The sequence below is a fragment of the Mus pahari genome, chromosome 22 (assembly GCF_900095145.1).
Source record: "Mus pahari chromosome 22, PAHARI_EIJ_v1.1, whole genome shotgun sequence".
In the NCBI taxonomy this organism is placed as follows: domain Eukaryota; kingdom Metazoa; phylum Chordata; class Mammalia; order Rodentia; family Muridae; genus Mus; species Mus pahari.
Genome location: NC_034611.1, coordinates 44,867,813 through 44,882,461, shown reverse-complemented (window position 1 = coordinate 44,882,461; position 14,649 = coordinate 44,867,813).

Here is a 14,649-nt window from a genome sequence, read left to right as displayed (position 1 = left end):
GAGACAGAGACAGAGAGACAGATACAGAAACAGAGACAGAGAGAGAAGGGAGAAAAGGAATATTAGGAAGTATAATATCTAATTTCATGTTGAACTCTCAATTATACACTGGCCAGAAGAATCAAGCTGTTTTTCACAGTTTTGGATATCCATCTGGTTTGTCAGATCTTGTCTTTTACTATACCTGTCTAGCTGACATCCTCCCTGAGGAAGAAACAGAGATACTTCTCTCTGATTCTCCAGTGGTGAAGCCAGAACTGAAAGAAAGAGTAGGCTCTGAACCACTTGTTTGTTATGCCATGCCACTATAAGCCCAGCGATGGGAACTGGCACCAGTTCTTTGCCAGGTACCTCTCCTAATTTTGTAAAACAGAATGACATGGCACAAGTCCCAGACCATTCCGTGTATAGGCAATGGTAAACAGAGAGTCAAGGTATAGTACATGCTAGGGGAGAGGGGCTAAGTGGTAACGCTAAGGGTTAAGGTATTATTGCAGTTTCCAGAATTCAATGTGCCCATGAAGTGTGCTCCTGAGGACTTAAAGCATTCTGTGATACTTGTGAGTTAAAGCATCTGTGAGAAATATGTGGGAGAGATAAGTGGTAATAGCTATTTTTGGATTACAATAATTAAAGAGAGGTGAGGTGAGAGTGTCTAATAAGACAGCAGGCAAAGCAACAAATGATGGTCATGAGTGTGACCCAGGAGGGATACATAACAAATAATCCCTAAAGTGGTGAGACACAAAGTTGTTCAGTAGCTGATATGGAATTAGAATCATCCAGATTTATTAATTGGTATTTTCAGAACCAATATGCATAACTTCTTTATGTTTCTGGCCACCTTTTACAATCTTCCTTTTGATCATGGAGAAAACTAGCATAGGGTATAAGCCGTGATGAAAGAGAAAGGGATACGGGAGTTTTAGGGGATTAAATCAGCCTTTGGCAGCCTGATAGAGCAATTTTCAAATTCTATTAGTGTAGGCTGTTGGGTTAGAGGAAGAGATCTCTTGAATGTTAAACATCCATTATGTAAGAGCTACCCTAGACTGGTGTATATAGGAAAAGATAGAGGATGGGAGAGCAAGTTTAGATATCCAATCAGCATTTTGCGCCAGTTTGAAAAGTTGAGACTTGGGCATCGGAGAAAGGTAATTATAGATTTGTAATGGCTATTCCTGGTTGTCAACTTGACTATATCTGGAATGGACTACAACCCAGAACTGGAAGGCTCACCTGTGATCCAGATCTTAAGTCTGGAAGACATAAGTCTCTGACCTGGACCTTGGCATGGAGATATTGAGGCATAGTTGCCATGAAAAGTTTAGGCCCAGGCAAGCTTGTACATGCCTTTAATCCCAAGAAACTAAGGCAAGGATGTCTCGGTGTTCAAGGTCAGCCTGGGACAAAACAAGTCCCAGATCCAGGTGTGGTGGCACACACCTTTAATCTGGGCCACACCTTCTTCTGGAGACATGGGAAGAAGGAAGATTTGCTCTTTGCTGCTTGCATTTACTTGCCAGCACATCTGTTTGAACCCACTTCTACATAAGGCCAGTGGAAACAACCAGCCTCATGTGAATGAGAAGCTATTAGATTCTTGGACTTATGATTCACAGTTGACCATTGTTGGAAGAGGTGGCTCAACTGAACCTGTATAGCTTCTGGAAATTCCAATGTACTTGTCTAAGAATTGGTGATATCAACCTTGAAGCCTTTCAGGATTTAAGGACAATATGTACACCAGTCAGACATGACCTTGGTCATAGTGCTGATAACCTGTCTCTGCTAAGGAATTGGATGAACTGGAGTGTGTTGACCACAAACACAGGCAGACATTCTTTCTCTACTCAATGCAACATGTGCAAATATGAGATCATGATTGCCTGATCATTTTTGTTTTTCAAAAGAGGTTGAACACTGAGTGGAAGGAAAAAAAAAAAAAAGAAGATAAAAGATCTATTAGTTGGACTATGTAAGTGTTGCATGTCAGAAGGGAACTGCTCCCCTAACAGAAGTTCTGCTCCAGCTACTGGAAATGTTTCTCTGTCTTAAAGTTTGCTCCACCTGGGAAAGGTTTGCCCATTGGAAGGAAGTGTTATAGCTCTGCTCTGAAAGGCATCTTGGCATTTTCCAGCCAAGGAATATCAATCACATACTCACACTACACAACAAACTTCACATAGAGATTTCTTGGGAGGGAAAAGCCCAGGAGTGTGCTGGGTTACTTCTGCTAGAGCCCAACGCAGAAGAGAACAAGGCAGAATTCAGGGTTTACGTCCGCTTTCTCGGAATCAGATGGGGTATTCCATGGTGGCCTGAGATTGGAGGGATTGTTTAGCCAGATTGTTGGGTCGCGCTCGAGGATTGGTGGGATAGCTTTTCTTCTTGTAGGATGGGGCCTTACTATTCTCCTGCCTTGAAGGTTTACGGAGTTTACAAAGGGTATACAATTTTTAAAAATTAACAAATGAAGTTCACCACAGAGAAAACATTCCCTGCAGTTTGAGTTGGTGTGAATAGCCAATTAAGTATACTGAATGCTTTTATTTAATATAGAAAACTATGTACTTTATGGCAATATGTATGCTTTTATGAGATATATGATTACAATATAGATAAAACCACCATATTCATATAACTGAGTAATATTGATGGGTCAAAGCCATTAACATGCTTTAAAAAAATGGTAAACATTCTTCTCACAAGAGGGTATGTAGAGTAATATCAGTGTCTAGTATCAAGCTGCCTAAAAACTAAAGACTTCTTCACAGCTCTTTTACAACCATGAAAAAAGGAGGCACTAATTTTATTAATTAATTTTACGCATCAAATTTATCCTGATTCCAAACTCAGAGAATCTGGAGATTGTACTACATTATTATCATCCCAGGACTTGGAAGGCTGAGAAAGATAAATCATAGATTAGCAGTAGCTGTAAAGTGTCTGTCTCATAAGTAAATAAACAGTGAAAATACAGAAAAATTACTAGAACAGACAAAGGATTGTGAAAACAATCTCCAAGCATATGAATACCAATGTTCTTATTCTCAGTAAAATTTTAAAAAAATTATCTTAATTCATTAAAATATTAAGAAGGATGAATCACAACTATTGAGGTTTATATGAAGGACAAGAATGAAGACAGACGGCTGAGCAGTTACACGTACTTGCTGCTCTTTCACAAGCTAAACTTAATTCCCAGCACAGACATCCGGAAGCTCAAAGCTGCCCATAACTCTAGCTCCGAGGATCCAAAGCCCTGTTCTGTCCTCTGCAATCACCAGCGTACACATGCCTGTATACACAAAGAGGCGCACATTCATACAGTACAAAACATTTTTTTCTAAAACCTTTTTTTAAACACTCATAAATTTAACTTAAAAATATACTAAAATATTAAACATTATCAAGCCAAGAGAGTTAGAGGAAAGGTTTCAACACATCCCATCTCCCAGCTGATATGCCATAAAAGCATTTATCCTGTGCCTAACATAACGCAATACATAATTGTTGAAAACCGGACTCTCTTCCAAAAATGTCTATAACATGTTTAACATGTTTGCTTTCACTTCTTTTAGTCAGTCTGGTGCTTGAAATTCCAGCCTTAGCAACTAGGAATAGAAAATAGAAGTCAACCAGATAATACTACACTTACTGGATTCTCCTATAATTAGGAACAAACAAACAATGTGAGTACTTGCTTTCTCAACTTATTCACTAAGGTTTTGAAAATTGTTGATAATACAGATTATTAAACAAAGAAGAGACAAATAGAAACGATGACATTTAAGTTAAATTATTCTTATATATAGATGGCATGATTATATATAAAGAAAATTATAAAAACATTTTCAAACAAGGAAATTAATAAAATCTGTAGGAAAAATAAACATGAAATGAAAAATATCTGAATAATAACAATAACCATAGAATATATATGCTGAAAACCATAAAATGTTAATTAAAATAAAGATATTTATAAACATTTGTAATATATAACACTTGACTATACTTTAAAAACTGAACACAAATAAAGAGCTTGACTTAATTCTAGTAAGAGATCCAGAAATATTTTTGTACGTCTAAAATATTTTAATGTATATATAAGACAAAATTATAACATTAAATTATATGTGTATATAAGTGTTTTTCTTTGAATTTTTTCTAGCTAGTTAACACAATGGAGCTGTCTTTTATGAAGAAAATACTTTTAACTTAACTTTCAAAATTTCAGTTTAAAAACCGTGTCTGCATGTGCACACTGAACAGAAGGTTCCACACAAGCCCAATCAATGTGAAAAAGTGAAACATACTTATAAAGAGTGAAAATCCAGCAAATGGTTGTTCACTTATTGTACTTTCTTTTAAACGGTAACAAGTCTTGATAACTAGAAAGATAACATAATTGAAAATTAGAACTTATGACACATTCACATATATCTGATGAATGAGAGAACATTATTTTAAAGAAAGAAAGACCTTACACAACAGGGAGACTTTTGACAAAATACATAATTATAACTGAAGCTGTAGACACATTTCATTGCTGCTACAGTGCACTCACCTCCTGGGCTTCATGGCCCCATAGATAAATTATTTTTAATGAAAACTAAACTAGGACCAGATGGCTGGTATAGAAATGAAAATTAATAATTTTTCTAATGGTCTGAAATAAATGATAGCTCCAGAAATATCCCTGACTGGAGAAACATTGAAAAGGAGCACATAATAAGCGTAGCTTTAACAGAAGCAGCCATCTGTTTTCTTAGTCTCTGAATTAAAAAGCAAATACTAATGAAAGTCTTCTTGCAAAAGTGGAGATTAAAGGACTTTGTACCTAGTAAGCACTATTGTGTCTATACCTAGAGAAGTATATCTCCAGTTCTCTAGTTGCCTTTTATTTTAATTCAGAATCTCTCTCAGTTGTCAGAATTAGCCTTGAAATCACTGTGTAGTCCAAGTAGATCTTGGATTTGTAATTCTGTCTCAGTCCTTTATATGCTTACTATAGAAGTGAGCCTATGCTTATGAGGTATGTATATGTGTATATATATGTGTGTATGTTGTGTGTGTGTATATGTGTGTGTGTGTGTGTGTGTGTGTGTGTATGCATATGAGTATGTATTTTTCCAGACAAGGTTATATGTTGGGTAAGGACAATCTACAACTCATGTGGCGTAAGTTGAACTTAAAATAATAGCAATCCTCCTGCCTAAGCATACTAAGTGTGAGGATTATAGCTGTGAACTATTAGGTTCAGAATTTTTTCTTTCATATATAGTGTTTTTACTCATTTTTTTGTGAATTTCATGCATGAATTCATCCATATCTTATCATATTAGCTTCATCTCTAACTCCTCCATGTTTTTCCCCCCTACTCTACTCCAAACCACATGAGTTCTTATGTTTGCATAATCCATTAAGTCCAATCAGGTTATCCACATACATGTGAATGTTATGTAATTCCTCTAAGCAAGGTAACTTACCGTGTACCACACCCCTAAAGAAAACTAACTCCCCCCCAGCAGCAATTACATATCAATAGAGCCTTAGCTACAATGAGGCCTCCTTGATTCCTCTCCTATGTATACTAAAATATTAACTGGTTTGATCTTGTGAAAGAAAGTCTTATGTAGGCAGACACTCCTGCTTTGAGTTGATGAGCACAAAGCTCCTGTCATGGCCAATGACATTGCTTGCACCAATCTGCCCAGACATCTGACTTTGACTGTAGTTCTGTTCCACCTTTCAGAATGTTCCCTTAGACTCAGGAGAAGGAGAAGAAAATAGATAATCATTTTTTTCTTGATTTGACCAGGTATGGATTATTGTACTAACCAATGTACACTGGACAAAGACTTTTCTCTGGTCAGGACTGATGCATACATGAATTTATAAATGTAAAGCAAATATTTAGAAGATACTTTGATTCTATTTACATTTAGAAAAATATAGCAGAAGGTTCTCCCTGGGGACTATGAGCTCCTCAATCATGGTTAATTGGGAAGAATTAAAATACCAAAAATAAGGATGAAGTTTTTGTGATGTGATTGGGTACTCGCATAATATTTGTTAAACCTTTTCACTTATGGACACTTCTTGTAAGGCCTGTCATTTTATTTAATGGGGTTCACATCTGGATATGACAATACTACATCCCAATTTTGCAGTCAAATTTTGCAAGATTTAAGTTTTATTCACATGCTACTGGTTTTGAAAATTTGGAGTATTTAAGATTGAGTGGTCATTGAAGTGAATGAGTAGTCATTGAAATGAAACCAAGAAAGACCAATGGTGAAGTGGAGACTAGAGAGTATTTGAAAATCCAGTAATGTGAAATGGCCACTGAATACAATTGCAGATTTGAGGTAGAGCCTTCCTGACTCTAGATAACAATCTCTGTGTGCTATAGATTCCCAGGATCTTTGGTATCGATAGATCACAAATGATGTTAGTGGTATTGCGATAATGAAAAGTTGTGCTTTGTTTTACATTAATATACTCACAAAGATCTTGGGAACAAACAAGAAAAGATATGTTAAGGTGTAAGAGCGATGTTTTTATAATTCAAATTCAGAAAATACGGGGTGTCCTAGTTTATATTTAATATCAACCTAGCAGAACCTTGAATTGCTGGGAAGAGGAGACACATCAGTTGAAGAATTTCTTTAGTCAGACTTGAGCCTTTCTGTAGGGAACTCTCTTAATTGTTAATTGATGTGAAAAAGCATATCCTACTGTAGGTTGTACCACCCCTAGGTAAGTATGTGGGCTATATAAGAAAACTAGCAGGATGGTCTAAAAAAAAATGTTTTCTAACTTCTAAAAGACTACAGTCATTGACCCAGACAATAACATTAAAATTGAAGGAGAAATATTTTTTCTGTGATTAAAAACAAGTTAAAGTAATAGATGACCAGTAAGCCATTTCAATAGAAGATATTGGTAGAAATGCAAAAAAAAAAAAAAAAAAAAAAAAAAAGAAAGAAAGAAAAAAGAAAACTAGCCTACCCTTGTGGTTTCTCCTTGAACTCTTGCTCTGACTTTCTTTAATCATATATTGTGACCTTCAAGTATAAGTCAAATAAATTCATCCTCCTCAAGTTGTTTTTTGGTCAAGGCTTTTTAAGATCACATAAGAAGAAACAAACTAGAACATCACCAAAATGAAAATTATAAGACCATGAAACAGAGTAACATTTATCTTTGAACATTAGATGATCATATTAAGGAAATTTTGTGCTCTATTATTTATATCTTGTCTTTTATTAGAGGTTATAGAACTGATTTTTCTTAAATGGTTTTATGGGAACTATCTCACAAGAGAATTTAAGGCATTTTAAGCAGGAAGTTTTGACATAAATAATTCATAAAAATTACAAAACAATATTAGGATGAAAATTTTATCTAAAAGGAAGGACTAAACTTTGGCAGGAAAAAAATACATAAAATATATATGTCATTTTATATATATTCTATAAATACATATTATATATAATTTTAAGCAATAATTATAAAAGTAACTTTTATTCTTTTGTAGGAATTGTTGCCTCCAAGTCTTTGTGCCTCTGTCTGATAACCTAGTTCTATTCCTGGAAGGTTCTTGCCTCTGTAGAATTTTATCTAGACCTAGAATATTTTCATCTTCTGAGACTCACTGCTAAATAAGCTCATTCCTTCTAGTTCTTTTTGAACTTTAGTTGGGTAGTCAACTCACCTGTTCTGCTCAAAACTCCTTTCTATGTTGACTGGTTCAAACTGACTTCTTTGAGGTTTGACTGATTTGTTCTGATTGGCTTCATACTAACTTTGGCAAAATGATGTAATCTTGCACTTTCTCATCCTCTGGCTTGTTTTGTCTTCACCTGTGTCTAACTTGTTCTCTTGTAGTCTTTCTAGGCTCCTGTCTGCAAGAATATGAAACTATCATTAGAAGTCTCAGGTGCTTGCCCATGGGATAGGTCTCAATCCGTGCCAGTTATTAATTGACTATTCCTTCTGTCTCTTCTCTATCTTTCTGTACATGTCTTGTAAGCAGTACACATTTGGGTGAAAGGTTTGTGGGTGAGGTACTGTCCTTATTCTTCTAGTATAACTGTCCTCAGAGAGGATCCATTCAGCAGCCAAAGGAAATAGATGCAGAGACCCAGAGCCAAACATTAGATGGGGAATCTTTTGAAAGAGCTGGGGGAAGGGTTGAGGAAACAGAAGATGGCAGGAACTCCACAGGAAGACCAAGAGAGTCAACTAACCTGGACCCCTGGGGGCTCCCAGAGACCGAACTGTCAACCAAACAAAGATCATGGGCTGGACCTAGGCCTCTTGGACATAGGTAGGAGATGTGCAACTTGGTCTTTAAGTGGATTTCCCAACAACTGGAGCAGGGACTGTCCCTGAATCTGTTGCCTGCTTGTAGATCCCTTTCCCCTAACTGGGCTGCCTTATCTGGCCTCTGTAGGAGAGGGTGTGCCTCATCTTTCCTGCAGTGACTTGGTATGCCAGGCCAGGCAATACCCAGAGGGTGCTTCCACTTCTCAAAGGAGGAGGGGAAATGGAAGGAGGATGTGTGTGACGGGGTACTTGGAGGGGAGAGGTGGTTGATATTTGGATGTAAAATTAATACATAAATAAAATTTAAAAAATGATTGTCTTTCTAAGAGTAGTGGAAGGAAACTCCTTGGAATCTATGCACATGGCTTTAGCAAAGACTCCTTTTAATAGGGAATAAGAAGCCTGAACATCTCCCGTGGCCAGTCAAGGCTTCTAGAGATGGGACTGGGACATTAAACTAGCCACAAAACCTTCAACCTACAGTTTGTCCTACCTGAAAGATATGCTGTGGTAATGGTAACACAGAACCTGTGATAGTGGGCAACCAATGACTGGGCCAACTTGACACCAATTCTTTGAGAGGGAGACCATGCCTAACACTGCCTTAATGGCAAGCAATTGGATAGCTCAGGGACCTAGGATAGAACCAAATCAAAACATGACTTACAAAAAAAATAAATAAAATTAAAAATTAAATAAATAATATCAATGAAATGATTCTGTACTCATATGGTGCCTAGACCCACAGCCAAACATAAGACAGAGCTCAAGAAACCCAACAGAACAGAGGGAGAAAAGATTATAGGAATAAGAAGGTTGGAGGACACGCCACGAACACAGTCCACAGACTCAGCTAAGCAGTGAGAGTGAGGGGATATCACTGATTCTTGTGATCATTTTTCTCCTAGTTTGCCTTGCCTGGTCTTGATATGAGGGCTTTGGGCTTAGTGTTATTGTAACTTGTTATGCCTTGTTTATTTAATATCCCTGGTGGTCCTGTTCATTTCTGTAGGAAATGGAGGAGCTGTAAATCTCAGGATGAGGGGAGGTGTCGGAGGAAACTGGAAGGGGTGGAGGGAAGAGAAAAATGTGGTGGGGATGTAATGTATGAGAGAATAATTAATAATTAATAATAATAATAGTAATAGTCTATAACCATGACCACCTTGCATTTTCTTCTGAGAACTGTCTGCAGGATTTTGAGTCATCTCCCATCCTCTCAAACACAACATTTCTTATTGCTTTACAGTTTGGTTACCTTTCTTTTCTTATTATGAAGTTACTTCTCTGGCATATCTTCCTTACCTTCTTGGCATATATTGTCTTTCATTAATATTTGGCATTTGTTTATTTATCTGTTGAATTCATCCACTGGTCTACATGCCTCATTGTGTGCATTTTGCTTATCACTCTTTTTATCTCTCTAATGATACACAAACCCTGAATCAGTACTCCCAGCTTCGGCACTAGGGGTGTCTCTTACCTTGTGTGAAGTGTAACACCAGATGTTTCTTGTATGCGTAAGTCAATGATTTTAGTTTTTCCTTGATCACAACATTGAGCCTACTTTTATGTGTTTATTTTTCTCCTTGGATCCTAAGCATAATTTCCATTTAGATTGATTATTTCTTTTGAGACGTTGGTTTTCCTGTTGTGTTTTTAAAGTTCTCCATGTTGCTGTAGTATAAATATAGTGGATATATAAATATTTATACTGTAGTATAAATATGTGACTTGCAAGGATTTTCTCATCTTCTGGGGCTTATGTAGTTTTTGTTCTGGCTGTTTTATAGGAAAACAGAAGTTCTTAAATTCGACCAAACTAGTCGATCCCTTTCTTCTGTCAGTTTTGCTTTCTGTGCTTTTTCTAAGTCCTTTCCTCCTCCAAAATGCAAATGATCCGTATCACATTTTCACACAGGATTTACACTCTTAGGCTTATATTTGGTTTATCATCTGCTTTAGTTGACGTTTCTGAGGGTGTGAAGTATTCATTCTTATGTGGTTATACAGTTGTTTCATTAGCATTTTATTTAAAATTTGCTTTCAAGTTTCTCTACGAATCTATCTTTGTCCTTTTGACAAAAAATAAAGTCTATATTTGGGGTTCTGTTTCCCTACCTTCTGTGCAATGTTCAGCCACTTTCTCTTCCTTGCTAGTATCAGTGTCTTTCTTGCTATAGCTTTAGTATACGTCTTAAAATAAATTAGTTTTTATTTTTTTGTTGATATTTCCAAATTTGCTGATTAGGTTTTGATTGGTTTGTATCAGATCTATATACTAATTTCAGCAGTAATGGAAGCCTTTCTATTCATGTGACCAAAATTTCTCTATACTTATGTTATGTTTTTAAATTTTCACATTAATTTTACTGTCTTCATTTCATGTAAGAGCACTTCAATTTAGGGCTAACTTAATGGTATTATTTATAATTTCAAAATGTAATTTTTTAATATTGGTATATAAGAAGCCAATTATGTTTTGAGATTACTCATATATTCTTCAACTTGAGTTCAAATAGGATCATTTCAGAAGAATTTGTGGCTTTCTTAAAAATGATAGTGTTCACAAACACTAACAGGTTTGTGTTTCAACAAAGTCATTACTAATATTAACATGCAGGTCTTATCACTGTTGTCAAAGTGTGTCTTAATTTATCACTGCTCATTTTCTCATCTATTCCCTGAAAACTGTTTTTTTTTTTTTTTGCATTTATTTTCTACTATGCATGTGTACAGAATTTACCTTATTGTCTCTTCCTGAGTTAAATCACACTGTAGGAGGCACAGAGGACCTTGTGCTCACAGATAAGCCTTGTGAAGTTTTGCACTATCTGTTTGGATCCTCCTTGAGAACTTAATCTTGAACTTGTCAAGCTATAATGCCCACCATTATGGAAGAAGTTAGATATACTTTACAAGGAATTTCAATGGAGTCATGCCTTAAGCTTTATTGTGAACACAGTATTGAGTTATCACCAGAAAGGTTTACCCCAAATTGTGCTGTGCTTAAACACATCTAAAACAAAGTGCCTGGAATCAGACTCCCAAAGTTTGAATTAATAACAGCTGCTTCTTCATCAGGTTAAACCACACCACCTTCTTGCTTTCCATTTTAGCACATCCTGACTGTGATAAAGATAGATGCCCTTAGAATAAGGCTCTCTCTTTGAAACTTATGTCTTTGGATATAAGCTTTAAATCAATTAAAAACTAACAGATTATAAGTATTATAGATACATTTGTAGGACATTGTCTTTTATAAGTTAAGTATAAAATATTACTTAATGTCATAAATTTTTAGCTTTATAAAGAAAAATATTCTTACATTATTATCTCCCCCATGAAGGAAATTAATGGGCCACTAACTCTTATTTCATTATATTTCTTATCAAATTAGAAAATTAAATTCAGATAACTTTATGTGATATATTGGTTCTAACTACTTCTCTAATATACTTTGTCATCATATTGTCCATAGCTAATCAGGAAGGAAGACAGATGTATTTTATTATTAATACAATCATATTTTTTTTACTGCTTTTTCAGTCACATCCCTTGTCTCTGGCTAAAATTTTATCCACCTTAAGTTTTACAATTACGAGAGTCTAATTATTAAAAGGCAATTTTATTGCTCCTTTTCTTGATATGAAATGTTGGGAGATACTACTTACTGGCTACTTTGACTAATTCCATTTTTATCATTAAATTAAACTGTAGGGTGTTTTTCCGGAATCCTCTGAATTGCAATGGACCAGATGCAGTTGTCTGATTAGATGCTAAGACATCTCAATTGACAACTGTTCTTTCCATGTTTGTGAGGAATTGTGTTGGAACGGTAGTAGTGTAAACCTGTTTTCATATAAAGTTTTCCATCTGCCTTCAGCATCTGTGCAGTTCTAGTTTGTCATTTTATTACATTTCCCATTGTTATTCTACACATAGCAGGGGTTAAATAAAATGTATCATGGTTCTTTGTGGCCAAACCAGACAGATGAGTATCTTTTTTTCAAGAAGATTTATTTTTGTTACTACTTTTAATTGTGTGTGTGTGTGTGTGTGTGTGTGTTATGTTTATGTACATGCAAGGGCATGCAGAGAGCGAAGGTGTCAGCTCCTGGAGCCGGAGATAAATGTGTTGTGGGGAACCAGGTGTGGGTGCTGGGTCCTGAATTTAGATTCTTCTCAAGATCAGTGTGAGCTCTTGACCACTGAGCCCTTTCTCCAGGCTTCTTTTATTTTAATGAACTCATTTTTCTAACTGAAATGTTTAGGAAAACCATTGTTTCAATGGATCTTTCATTTTTAATCCATTTATGGTACATAAGATGGACTGTATTTTCTTATAAATAATATAACAGTATTCATAAAAGAAAATACAATTCACTTGAGAAAGCAGGAGATTCATCTGTACATTTCAAAGGCATATCTTAACAAAATAACATTACCCAAAAGGTCTTTTGCATTTATGGTATTATCATTTACTTGACTTAAGAATGATGTTAATAGTGTTCCTCCTTCATGTATAGCATCCCTGACAGCAGGAAACACACATACAGCTTGCTTGTTGGTTATCACCTTTAGAATGCCTTTCAGACAGAATTCCTCTCTCCGTGATTCCCTTGCTATCAATTCCTTATATCTAAGCTTAACTCAGTGTCATCTGCTCAATCAAATTTTGCTATTCATATATACACCTTGGAAAATTCTCATACATCCATTTTATTAAACTAGTGATTTTGAAAGTTTAATAATTAATTAATTAGGTTAGAAGATATCTGGTAGACAGAATTCAGTTCTTGTAGCTTTTGATGTCAAAGTCTGACATAAAATATGATAAACCAAAGAATTAAAAATGGAAATTGTATTTATTCATGTTATTTTTAGCAAAGTTAAAATATTTTTCTCTTAGAATGGTGTACATAGGAAAAAGGAACACAACTAAAGTTTGATATTCTCAATGCAGATTTTTCTCTTACCATTAGTTTTAATTTTATTTTTAGATACACATAGTCTATCATGGTGGAGAAGTCAAGACAGCAGGAACTTGAAACAGCTGGTCCAATCACATCTGCAGTCATGAGAAAGCAGTGAATGGATTAAAGCTCATCTTTACCTTGTATTTCCACTTGTGCATAGTCCAGAATTCCCTTGTAAGGAATCTTTATATTAAAATTAAGATTTATTTTCCCACCTCAATTAATGCAACCATGACAGTCCCTCACAGATATTCACAGAGGCCTATCTCTCAGGTACAAGTTAACAAGCAGCACTAGCCATCACATACAGTGTTTGACCTGTAGTGGAAAGGCAAAACAGACAAGTAAAACACAAACACACACACACACACACATGAACACATGTTTACACACCTCACATATGAATACACTCAAGTGTAATTACACTTGTAATTAAAATTTAAAGATATTTATCAAACTACCTCACTAGATTTCTTTTTATTTTCAGTTTCAAATAAATAGCACTATATCCTAAATATCATCCTTTAACAATTCATTTTATACAAAGCCTTGTTTAGTATGTTCTTGCTACTATATGCCTTCTTCAATAAGCATTAAGCAACATCCCATTAAAAATAATTAATTCAACTAAAATAGTGGATGGCTGATTTCATAATAAATTTCGAAGACTTTACTGTCTTATTAATTTCTTCTAAGAATGGAAATTCAGAATCTCTACTGATGGTCTTTTCATCGATTTTTATAAAATGAAAGTTTTGTGGATCGTTTGAAAATACTAGATAGAATGAAGTAAGAAACACTGCAATTCCTGATAATGAGTTCTTTCATCTGAAATAACTGTTGTTATTATTGAAACAAAAATTACTATCTATTTTTATTACAGACCATGGACAAAATGCAACTTGCAAACATAATTTCAAAAAGAGGCAATCTTAATAACAAAAGATTACAAAGGAAACAAAATAATAAGAAATGTGTGATGTGCAAATACTATAAGGACAGAAAGCATGCATATCTAGGCTCACACAGCAAATTAAACCTTTTGATTGTTTGAACTCATAAGAAGTGCTATTTTAAATGGGAAAATTTGTCATCTGTATCTATTGAGCTCCCTAATTTCATATTGTTACTTGAAGATTTCCTAAATAAAGTGCACTATAGTATTATTTATATGTATGTAAAACCACTCTTGGTTGGTGCAGAGTCATCTACATGGCCTACATGCTCCTCACTGAAAATGACCAAGTAGTAATGAAGCATCTGCAGAAAATATGGCATGTTTATATGTATGTACATATTTTTGAAATAAATATTCTTTAAAATAAATATAACA